This window comes from Lipotes vexillifer, unplaced genomic scaffold (genome assembly GCF_000442215.2).
Source record: "Lipotes vexillifer unplaced genomic scaffold, Lipotes_vexillifer_v1.1 scaffold272, whole genome shotgun sequence".
Taxonomy (NCBI): Eukaryota; Metazoa; Chordata; class Mammalia; order Artiodactyla; family Lipotidae; genus Lipotes; species Lipotes vexillifer.
In genome coordinates this window covers 707,614-720,436 of record NW_006772469.1, presented here as the reverse complement: position 1 = coordinate 720,436, position 12,823 = coordinate 707,614, and the positions used below count along the sequence as shown (strand labels likewise).

General features: G+C 43.7%; 1 protein-coding gene across 1 annotated transcript in view; it reads right to left on the bottom strand.

Moving 5' to 3' along the window:
- Positions 1 to 12,823, bottom strand: part of SCD5 (stearoyl-CoA desaturase 5) — a 164,832-nt gene that overhangs the window by 62,321 nt on the left and 89,688 nt on the right. The window lies entirely within an intron of this gene.

Below are 12,823 nucleotides of genomic sequence, written 5' to 3'. Positions count from 1 at the left end.
AGTGAAAGCATTTATTATTTATAACCACAGAATCTGGAGTCTGGAAGGAATTTCAAATGTCAAGACCACTGCAGCCCAAGGAATAATTTATTACTTTTGCATCCAGTTTACTGCTTTTATTGCAAACCCAACTAAACATAGGAAGGAGGGGGAACACTCTGTCCCTAGTCCGCAGATGGCAAAATTAAGGTTTAGAAGACATGTATTCAAGTTCATCTAGTAAGTCAAACCAATAACGGAACAAAGATGGTGCTCCTTCGGTTCTTAGTTCACACCCGTTTCCACAAGATATATCCCTTATTCCTCAAGTTTAGGGGAGGGAGAGTCTTTTAAAGAGAAAACTCTAAGTGGAGTGTTCCAAAGGGCTAGAAACATTATTCTCATAAAATTAAGCATGATAGAACAACAAAAGAATGATGATGAAGACAAGATGGAACAGAGATATTTCTTTATTTTAATCCCCCTTACCTGAATGCCTTCCAGACAGAAGCTACTTTGACTGAAGCAGTGGAATGAAGCAGGGATTTGGGCCACATTCCAAATAATCGAGCATACAATCGAGCCAAAAATACTTTAAGATGTACTTTAAAAAAATCTTTTTTTTTTTTAAACTCTAAAGCTGAGTCCAGCGAAAAAGTGACTCAGAGAACAAGATGTAAGACAACAATAGGGCAGAAAGGAAGTAAGATTCACATGGTCGTCTCTGGGCCCTCTTCTTCCTACTTATCTGCATTTTGCTTCTACCCTGAAGTGATTGGGTGTGGAAGCCAACCTGGGAAGAGCATTTGTGTTTGATGAAAAGGTGTGTGTACCGAGGGTGTGTTTAGTACTGTCAATGTGTGAGGAAGGGAAAGCTGAGGGCCGACAAGAGATGGTGACCTTCCATCAACGAACTGACTTGTCAAGTGTGCGTATTCCGTCTGTCCATGCTCTGCGTGCACATTTTAATAGGGGCATGATGCTGGACTCAGCAGCAGTTCCTGAAGCTTAAGTACGTACACTTTCTAACAAATCAGTTAACAAACGATTCAACTTGCAACTTCGAGTTTGTACTTAATGGTCGGTTCTGGTAGATCACGGTCTTAATGCCCCGTTGCCTTCAATAGTGGACACTCACCCTGTGTTTATTGCTCACTCCTGACGAAGAATTGTTGTGGTGAAGGGAGCTACATTAGTTCTAAGAGCGCTAGCTGTAACTGAGGCACAGGCAGGGGTGGGGTCGGGGGCAGAGGAGAGGAAGAGGAAGACAGCCAATCAGGAGTATACCCCTCAGTGGCAGGTTTCATTACCCGAGAAGCCATACCACGCCCTACTTTGTGCTGTCCAAGAGAAATACAATTGTGAGCCACATATGTGATTTAAATTTTCCTAGTAGCTACACTAAAAAAGTGAAAATAGACAAGTAAAAAATCAATTTTAATCATATATTTTTCCTTAACATACTACATCCAAAATATCACTCAATATATTATTAGCATAAAATCATTAATGATATATTTTATATGATATTTTTCTGTACCCATATGTCAAAACTGGGCTTGTATTTTACAATTCCAGCACACCTCAACTTGGACCAACCACACGTCAAGTACTCAGTAGCCACATGTGGCTGGTGGCTACCATATTGGACAGGGCTAACCCATGGTTTGGACACTTTTCTATATGTGTTATACTTTTAAAGATTTTTTAAAATTCAATGTTGAGTATGGGTGGGAGGGAGAAATTGGCACAAACCATGTGAAGGGCAAACGTGCTGCATGTATTAAAAGTGCTAAAATTGTGCAATTCGTTTTCTGGAGTTTATCTTAAGGAAATAATCATAGCTGTGCGCAAATATTTAATCACAAGGATGCTCACTGAAGTGAAAACTTGGAAAAACCCTGAATTTCCACATAACAGGATTTGACTTTGTACCTTGTGATACATTAGTTAATTGAATACTCTGTGTGTGTGTGTGTGTGTGTGTGTGTGTGTGTGTGAAATATTAAGAAAAAGTCTTAGGGTTACCTTAGGGGAGGTAAGACTGAGAGGTAGGAGAAATACTTATACATTTTATTCTATACTCAGAAATTTTTAACAAGAGCATCTGTTGGTTTTGTATTTAAAAACTCACAAAAAGGGATATTGTAGTACTGACATGGAGAGATGAGGTAGAAGGTAGTTAAGTGAAAGACAGCTTTCAAAATAAAAGATGCAGTAATGAATGCATTCTTAATAAAAATATGTATTTAAGCACAGAAAAGTTTTAAAGTATAAGTCAACATGTTTACAGTTGTTCTCCGTAGGGAGTGGGGCAGTGGGTGATTTTTAATTTTTTCTTTCAGTTTGTCTGTATTTTCTACGTTGTTATAATGATCAAGTTTTTCTTTTGTAATATGAGGGAAACATTATTTTTAAATTTCTATACTCCAGAATCAAAATAACCCAGCTTCTGCCATCAGCCCCAGGTTAGGAAAGACTATGAAGCCGTAATATTCATCTAGTAATCCAGTCAGTGATATATCTTTTTTTTTTCTCTTACCTTTTCTGCCTTCTTTTTTTTTTTAATTGGAGTATAATTGCTTTACAAGGTTGTGTTGGTTTCTGCTGTACAATGAAGTGAATCAGCTATATGCATACATATATCCCCTCCCTCTTGGGCCTCCCTCTCATCCCTCACCCCATCCTGCCCATCTAGGTCATCACAGAGCACCGAGCTGAGCTCCCTGGGCTATACCACAGGTTCCCACTAGCTATCTGTTTTACACATGGTAGTGTATTTATGTCACCCTTCTCCTATCTTCGTTCTTATTAGCACTAACCAACCACTCACACCGCAACCAGGGTGACAGTGCCCTCACTTAAACCCATCCTTTGTGTTGTACCTCTATTACTTCCCTCTCCATCATAGATAATATCCCTAAAGGGGATCCCTGCTGAGACTGTAGAAATTGATCATGTGGTGATTTTTCTCCATAAGCGCAGCCTTTGTGTATTCTCTGGGACTTGAGCAAAGGTAATCAATCTCAAAAGCTCCACTGAAGCAGATTTTGAAGCAACCCACTCTGTCAAAACCACTCTTCCCCAACTTCCTTTTATGTTCAGAATAAATTCTTGAATCAAGTCCTTTAAATGGCAGTAGGGGACACTGTCTTTTAAGGCCCACGTAATTTGCTCTGGGTAGCAAGATGAAGGCCAAGTTAAACAGCATTTAGCTTGTCCCAGTCAACAGATCTGAAACCAGAACCAGTGACTGGCTTTCCCCTAGCACAGCTGCAAACAGTTGCTTGCTTCTGACCAGACACCAGTGTGGTTGTTCTGTCCCCTAATTCAATTGTGTGGCTGTTTAAAATTCCAAAAGGGAAAGTTTACCAGGTGGCTTCAAAACATAGCCAAAGGGAATTCCACTTGTATTCATAATACATCTTTGTTTTCAGTCAGTAGTGAAAAAGAAACTAGGACCAACATGTTAGCTTCAATAGACAAGTTTTAGAGTAGAACGTGTGTATATGCGTGTGTGTGTGCATGTTTGTGTGTGTGTGTCTTATGAGTAATGATGTCCCGTCTGAGAAAAAGAGTCATTTTATCAAGGGGGTCAAAGAGGGAAAGATGCTGTGGCCTCCACTCTTTAGGGACCCTAAGGCTCATTTGAAATAGACTTTATCTCAGTCTCTGGGGTCTGAATTTAATCTCCCCCAGTTCAGATGCCAACACTGTACTATTCAAACAGTGAAGAACATTCGGTGCTTTCCCCACTGTTGATACTGGGTCAGTATATTGATTTCCCTCCAGAGAATACTGGCAATCTCTAAGAAGAGCCCAGAAAGTCCCCAAGAAAAGCCCGGCAGCAGTCTTCACCACCTGGCAAATTGCAGTTTCGAGAGAACAAGTCCCCACTTGCTGCCTAGTCCTCCTGTGCCACTCAGCCTGGGGAGGTTTTAGGAGCCAGGCAAATGTTGAAAAGCCAACTTTAAGAGTTTAAAAAAGTGTTTGTTGACAAAACTTAAAAATTGCAAAGTAAAGAGGGAAAGATGCTGTGGCCTCCACTCTTTAGGGACCCTAAGGCTCATTTGAAATAGACTTTATCTCAGTCTCTGGGGTCTGAATTTAATCTCCCCCAGTTCAGATGCCAACACTGTACTATTCAAACAGTGAAGAACATTCGGTGCTTTCCCCACTGTTGATACTGGGTCAGTATATTGATTTCCCTCCAGAGAATACTGGCAATCTCTAAGAAGAGCCCAGAAAGTCCCCAAGAAAAGCCCGGCAGCAGTCTTCACCACCTGGCAAATTGCAGTTTCGAGAGAACAAGTCCCCACTTGCTGCCTAGTCCTCCTGTGCCACTCAGCCTGGGGAGGTTTTAGGAGCCAGGCAAATGTTGAAAAGCCAACTTTAAGAGTTTAAAAAAGTGTTTGTTGACAAAACTTAAAGATTGCAAAGTAAAAAAAAAAAAAAAAAAGTTTGCAAAGTAAGAAAGGGGGGTCTCATATTTTCTTTTGTTACTCCAGTATTTATCTCTTACAACAAGAATGTATTTGAGTAAGACTGATTTTTTATTTTATATTTTTATTTAATTAATTTTATTTTTGGCTGCGTTGCTGCACGTGGGCTTTCTCTAGTTGTGGCGAGCGGGGGCCACTCTTCGTTGAGGTGTGAGGGCTTCTCACTGTAGTGGCTTCTCTTGTTGCAGAGCATGGGATCTAACAGCGCAGGCTCCGGTAGTTGTGGCACACGGGCTCAGTAGTTATGGCGCACGGGCTTTTGTTGCCTTTGTCGCTCCAACGGAATAGCCTTCTAAAGCCTCCTGCCTCTAGTCCTTTCCCCTCCACAATACATTTGGTACACTGCAATCATACTCCCCATATTCATATGCCCCCCAAACCCATCATTCTCTTGCTTCTGATTTGACAACCTCTCTGTATTACTTTTCTCATCAAGCCTAAACATTTCTTCTTCTTAGCAATCAAATAGCTTCAAATGGCCTGAATATGCTTATCTTTCCCACTTTATTTATTCTTTAATTTGACAAATATGTACTGAATGTTGGTATGTGCTAGAAGATAAAGAAGGAACAAGACAACAAGGATATGTCCTCAAACAGTTCATATTCTATGGAGGGGACAAACATAGATAAAATCAGGTGCTGTGCAGCAAATAAGTATGGGGAGATACAAGGGCGACATTGAGATAGGCAAGGACTTTCTGATCAGGTAGTCTTAGGCCGTGGGAGTTGGGTGGGAGTGAGAGAGGGAGAAGGGAATTGTCTCAGGGACAGGGAAGGACGTGGCACAGTCCAGGAGCTACGAGAAGACCAGTATGTCTGTGCATGGAGGGCAAGAGTGGTGCAAGATGAGGTCTGGGAGGTTTTGTGGTGAAATAAAGCTATACCTGGTCTTTGTCCCCAGCGGTTCCTGGTACAGAGATTCAAAAACGGTTGGAATTTCCTGAGTGATAGGAGTGACATCATTATGCTAATGAGATGACTCAGTAGGGACCCCTGGATAGCTTCAGGATTGGGGCTGGTCACCAGAAAGACCAAGTATGTGATTAGAGCGTTGGCCCTTTGGTAGGGGAAGGCGACTGGAGATTGAGCTCAGTCACATGGCCAGTGATTTAATCAATCACGCCTTTCTAATAAAACTCTAGTAAAAGCTCTGGGCACAGGCTCAGAGGAGCTCCCTGGCTGATGAACCCACTGATGTGCAGGGAAGGTGAGGTGAGCTGACTCCACGGGGAGAGGCGAGAAAACGCTGGATGCAGGATCCTCCCAGACCCCCCACTGTGTGTCTCTTCCATTTGGTTGGTCCTGATTTGTATCCTTTATAATAAAACTGTAATAGTAAGTATAGCACTTTCTTCAGTTCTGTGAGTTGTTCTAGCGAATTACTGAACATGAGGGAATTGTGGGAAGCCCTGAGTCTGTAGATGTGGGAGGCCTGGAGACCCCTGCTCATGGCTGGATCTGAAGCAGGGGCATCCATGTGGAGGACTGGGGCTTTCCTTTGTGGATCTGAAGCCAACTCAAATGGTTAGTATTACAATTGTATTGAAGTACACCCACGTGGAGTGGAAACAGAGCACTGGTGTGTAAAGCCTGATCACACCAGGGCTTCTATGCCATGATAACAAGGTTGGACTTCATTCCAAAGGCAATGCTCTGCCACTGAAAGATTTTCTTTTCTTGCTAGAGAGTGGTTTAATTTTCAGTAAGTTCTCTCTGGCTGCAATATGGAGAGGGGCAAGTGCTGGGTTTTTGTAGTAGTCCAGGCAAGAAACAGTCATGGCTTGGACTAGAGAGTGGCAGAAATGAGAATTATTCAGTTTCAAGATATAATTGAGCAGTAGAACTTAAAGGGATTGGATAAAAGATTGGATTGAGGGATGATTAGGGGACTAGAGAAATCATGGATGACACCCAGATTTCTGGCGGGGAAAACTAGGAGAGAAGTAATTCGGGGAGAGAGGGTAGAGTCACAACTTTAATTTGGGGCACATTGATTTTGAGATGCCTAAGAGACATCCAGTGAGAGATGCCATACAGTCAACTGGATTTGCAAACTGACGTTACACCAGATTCTTTCTTCAGTCAGACCGATTTTATACTGCTCCGAGACCCCACACAGGATGTCACGATCATTCCTCTCTCTCTACCTTAGCTCAGATGTCTCCCTATGTTCCCCCACTTCTTCCTTGCCTATGCAAATCCTTTTCACCTTTTGAGTTTTCAGCTCAAAACTTCCCTTCTGCATTAGCCTTTATCTTAACATCCTAATTCATATTCCTATTTTTGCAGCCCTAAGAGTCAGTATGAAGCTTTCAAGCAATTTAACTCCACATTGTCTGGTTAGAGTCCCTCCTCATTATACTTAGGTCTAGCCTGCTCTATCCGATCATAAGCTCCTCATGACAAGGGCCATTTCATATGTATCACTTGTGTTCCTCACAAGCACATAATGGTTTATGCACCTTTAAATTCAAAGAGAATTAACCAGCAGATTTACACAAAAAGCTACAGAAGAATAAATAGGAGAGATAAAGATAATCAAATGTGTCTGCCTTCTAGAAGAGTTTTTAAAAGCAAGGCTAAAAATTTCCTCTGGCATATGAAATTATAAATTTTACCATTACTTAAAATTGTTGATTCAATGACTTCTATAGCTATCATACCTTTAGAGTTTAATAAAGCATGTAAAACAGCATCCTTGAAACATTTGCATGACAAGAGCTCTGGTTGGTGCTAGTAGGAACTAGGAAAGGATGATTGAAAAGCTTGAACCTTAATAAACAAGAACCAAAGATGAAAAACAGCTCAATATCTATGGGGATGGGGTGGGGGGAGGCAGCTAATGGAAGGCCCCAGTGGATCTGTTAGATCCAGCTTTGTTTAGCACCTTCATTAATGACTGGGAACAAGGCGTACACATGTAATAACATTTTTGGTTGGTGCCAAGTTAGGAGGTGCTGCAGACATCATTGAGGACAGAGAAATAACACAAATGGATCTAAAGAGGTTAGAAATATGAATAGAAATTATCACAATGAGATCTGATTTAGGAAAAATGCAAATGAAGGCAGCTGAGAGAGAAATCATCCAAAATGCAAAATGATCAGTGGGTTGGGAAACCTAGAAAGCAGCAACAGAAGAGTGTCTGGCAGGATAGCAGTGGAATGAAGAATAAGCAGTGACAACGTGCTATAGCTCAGCCCAAATACTTGGTGGCAGGTACAGGAAGAAGTACCTTGTCAAGGAATTGCGTTGTGACACAGTCTCCTTCAACTCCCATAAGCATTTCTGGAGACAGTGTGGAAAAATAAACAAACAAAAATATTCACAGGGGCTTCCCTGGTGGCGCAGTGGTTGAGAATCTGCCTGCCAATGCTAGGAGACACGGGTTCAAGCCCTGGTCTGGGAGGATCCCAAATGCCGCGGAGCAACTAGGCCCGTGAGCCACAACTACTGAGCCTGCGCATCTGGAGCCTGTGCTCCGCAGCAAGAGGCCGCAATAGTGAGAGGCCCGCGCACGGCGATGAAGAGGGGCCCCCACTTGCCGCAACTAGAGAAAGCCCTAGCCCAGGAACGAAGAGCCAACACAGCCAAAAATAAGTAAATAAACAAAATGACGGAGGAATTATGTTTTAAAAAAAAAAAATTCACAGATATTTGGCCCTTAGTTTTTTTAGTTGTTAGAAAAGGGATTAGACTTAGTTTCTAAGGTCCCTCAGCTCCAACCTTTTGTGGTTCCAGGAGAGACTGGTGGGGGAGTAGGGATTTAGGGGGCTGGGGGGAGTAGGGGAAGAACACGGATAAGGGGATGCCCTGCCTGTGCACTACTAAACATCTTCTGTGTGAAAAGAAGGCAGAATGAAACATTTAGCTTGAAAATATGTTTCAGAATAGATTCCAAATTGACAGGACTGCAGGTGGAATTCATCTTAAATAAGAGTAACTTTCATCCAATACAGGTGTGGAACCAAATTAACATGTAAAAAATCTGGCAGCTATTTGTTTGCAGAAATACCCTCGACTTTATTTACCAAGTATTTCTTTCAATAAAAACTCTCTGGGGGCTTCCCTGGTGGCGCAGTGGTTCAGAATCTGCCTGCCAATGCAGGGGACACTGGTTCGAGCCCTGGTCTGTGAAGATTCCACGTGCCGCGGAGCAGCTGGGCCCGTGAGCCACAATTACTGAGCCTGCGCATCTGGAGCCTGTGCTCCGCAACAACGGAGGCCGCAATAGTGAGAGGCCTGCGCGCCGCGATGAAGAGTGGCCCCCACTGGCCACAACTAGAGAAAGCCCTCGCACAGAAACGAAGACCCAACACAGCCATAAATAAATAAATAAATACATTTTTTAAAAAAACAAAATAAACTCTCTGTATGCCTTTAAAGCATATTTTTTGTTTACAAAATTTAATCACCTTGATTAAATTTAGTCAAGGAATTCATCCATTGTACTACAAAGAGGGTAAGATTTGTATAAAGAGTCTCATATTTGGGGAGGGCAACATGAGAGAGGGACTAGCCCTACTGGTTGGCATGTCCATCTACAGAATTGCTCTCTCTTCTCAGGACACCCCAGGCTATCACCTTTTCGTTCCCTTGAGGTGGTTTCACTCATGTCACCTGCTTCCACTGACCTAGACCCACAACAAAGGAGGAGGTGAAGCATCTTAGGGGTGTGGAGCCATCTTAATCTCTACTTTAAAAGGGACATTTTTATTGGTAGGAAGTGTGGTTAATCCTACCAGGCAGGCACAGAGGGAAAATTCTGGGCCTCATGCAGCAGCCCCGGGAGAGTTTCTTCTCTCTCCTGCTTCCCACTTCCACCCCGTCATCTGTCAGAGTATCCCACAATACTGATGGAGTCACAAAGCAGCATGTATACAACAACGCTTTGATGAATCCATATATCACCAGAGCTCAGAGACAGCCAAGCTATTTGTCCTTTCTACTTGACTCCAAAGGTGCCAAGGAGGGCAAGATGCTGTGGAAGGAGATGACGTGAGGCAGGTGTGCAAGTCATCTTCCAAAACCACACCAGGAAGGCTTCTCGGGGCATCGGGGTCAGGACCACTTCTGCTGCTGCCTGTTGACACAGCAGGAGGAAACCAACCACATCCACCCATCTTGCCAGAGAAAGGTGAACCTGTTTCTGCTATACGGAAGAAGGGCTGTACATCTGAAGCTTAGGGTGGTTGTTAGGGAAGACGGCACACCCTGAAACAGGATCTCTGCCCTGGGATTCAGACCTGCACGGGATGCCATGCAAGGATTCTTGAGTCCGCGGCATGTTTTTTTCTCCTTCTAACCAACTGCCACTCCACGCTGCTGCTAACACCCTGAGCTGTCCTCGAGGGCACTGCCTCAACATGCCAGTCTCCCTCCTCAACAGGCTCTCCCCATGGAGACCCAGCCTTGAGGGTGGGTCCACCATCCTGAATCTGGTACATCTCCCAGGTCTCATGACGGTGGTCTGAGGCTCACTTTTGCCATTGAAATGCATGAGGCGTGTCGCTCCCCTGCCTAAAATCTTGCAGTTCCTTTCCCGGGCTTTTAAAATAATACGCAAACTGCTTGCTACGCCTGACAGAGCCCTGCACTGGGGAGACCCTGCCCCGCTCTCGGGCCTCCCCTGTGACCATCTTCTCCCTCACTCCCTTGGACAAACCACACGGGCGATCTTGCTCCTCCTTGAACGCAACATACTTGTTCCCACTTCTGGCTCCTCCTTCTGTCTGGAATGCTCTTCCCATACCTGTTCCCTCCCTTAGGTCTCAGCTCTAATGTCACCTTCTCAGCGACGACATCTTCCCTGATCATCCTCTCTAAAGAAGCCGCCCTCTCTGGCGTTATCACTGTGTTTAAATTCTTCATTTCGGGCTTCCCTGGTGGCGCAGTGGTTGAGAGTTCGCCTGCGGATGCAGGGGACGCGGGTTCGTGCCCCGGTCCCGGAGAATCCCACATGCCGCGGAGCGGCTGGGCCCGCGAGCCATGGCCGCTGGGCCTGCGTGTCCGGAGCCTGTGCTCCGCAACGGGAGGGGCCACAGCAGTGAGAAACCCGCGTACCACAAAAACAAAAACAAACAAACAAACAAAAAAATTCTTCACCTTCTTCCCTCTCTCTGAATAAACTTGTTTATTCGTTTGCTTATTTATTTGCTCTCTCTCTCACTGGAATATACACATAATGAGGATAAGGACCTTGTCCATCTTTTTCTGCAGTGCTGGGAATGATGCTTAATGCACGTATTTACCAAATGAAAAGACAAATAGACACTTTGATACTGGGACAGGCATTAGGGCATTGCAGTGAGAGTGTGTCCTCTGGAGTCAAGCTGCCTGCACGTGCATCCCCCTTCTATAAGGCTTAGTCTTAAATCTGTATGTCCTTGGACAGGTTACGTAGCCTCTTTCTTTCATCTATCAAATGAGGAAAATGACAGTATCTACTTTGTACGGGTATTGTCAGATCACTGAAATACATAATGAAGTGCTGGTATGTAGTTAGGGCTCAATAATTGTTGCTGTTTTGTTGTTATATACCTGCCAAAGTTCATGGCCCATGACCCTGTGTTTCACTTGACGTATTTATGAATCACACGGTAACTTCCATTTTCCGGTCTGACACGTAAAGCGCTTGGAAGTATTTACTTCCATCCTTGCAACAAGAAAAAGAAGCCAAGTACCTGAAAATCAACAAGTCTTCTTAGATCTATCAGAGAATTGAGGTCATGGGGAAAACTGCTGCACCAAAAACTAGAGAGATGGACAGGCAGTTACGGAGAATCACAGTCTAGCAGGAGCAGAGGTCCAAGAGAAAAAGTCTGCAGCTGGCGCCAGGACGGGTAGGACTACTTTAAGGTGTAATTGATGAATTGCTGGAGGTTTAGCATGGACGAGCTTGAGAGTTAAAAGCTCCTAGGGGGCAGTCCAGGCGCCCCGACACTTTCATGAATTTTACCTCCAGGATCCCTACCGGGTTCTCACTATGATCAATTGACAAAAATCCCCTTACTCTTCCAGCAGGAGGGGGAGAAAAGTAACCATTTTGAAATTCAAGGCAGATCTCTCTGTTCCCCTTAGCAAGATCTGTCCTCAAGAGAAATGATTTTACCAGAGCTTAATCAACTGGGGTTTTACCAAAGCCTGATTAACCTGGCTTAGCTCAACAAAAGACTGAGACCTAGTCACAGGACTGAGGATGTTCCCCCTCACCTCCATGTCAATAGGGCTCCTGTACAATAACAGGGGATTTGACTGAAAGAACTAAAAGCCTTAACTCCTGTTTAAGAAGAAGCCTCTAGGAAAGCCCAGAGACAGCGAAGGAAGGACAAAAACAAGGCCACCAGAGGAAACCACCACAGCTATAGCACAAGGTAACACAGCCTAATTTCTAGCCAGATAAGCATAAAACCTCACACTAAAGCCTTATTTCCTCAGTTCCTGCTACCCAGTACATCATGTCCAGCTTTGAACAAAAAATTACAAAGTATGCCAAAAGGCAAAAATAATACCATCTTAAAAGAAAAAGCAAGCATCAGAACCAGACTGAGATATGAGAGAGATGTTGGAGGTATCAGACTGGTAATTTAAAACAATTATGGTGGACTTTCCTGGTGGCACAGTGGTTAAGAATCTGCCTGCCAGTGCAGGGGACATGGGTTCACGCCCTGGTCTGGAAGATCCCACATGCCATGGAGTAACTAAGCCCATGCACCACAACTATTGAGCCTGTGCTCTAGAGCCTGCAAGTCACAACTACAGAGCCCATGTGCCAAAACTACTAAAGCCCACGCACCTAGAGCCCATGCTCCGCAACAAGAGAAGCCACCGCAGTGAGTAGCCCGTGCACCACAACGAAGAGTAGCTCCCACTTGCTGCAACTAGAGAAAGTCTGCGCACAGCAACGAAGACCCAACGCAGTCAAAAATAAATAAATTTTAAAAATAAATAAATAAAACAATTATGATTGATATGCTAAGGGCTCTAATAGAAAAAGTGGACAACATGCCAGAACAGATGGGTAATATAAGCAGAGTGATGGAAACTCTAAGAAAGAATGAGAAGAAACTGCTAGAAGTCAGAAAAACTGTAACAGATGAAAAATGCTTTTGATGGGCTCATCACTAGACTGGACATGGCTAAGGAAAGAATCACTGAATTGAAGACTAAGTTGCCGTCAATAGCAACTTCCCAAACTGAAATGTGAAGAGAAAAGATGGAACAGAATATCTAGGAACTGTAGGACAATTATAAAAGGTATAAGTTGTGTGTAATGGGAATACCCAAAGGAGAAAGAAAGAAGTATGGAAGGAAGGAAAGAAAGAAGGAGGGAGGGAAAGA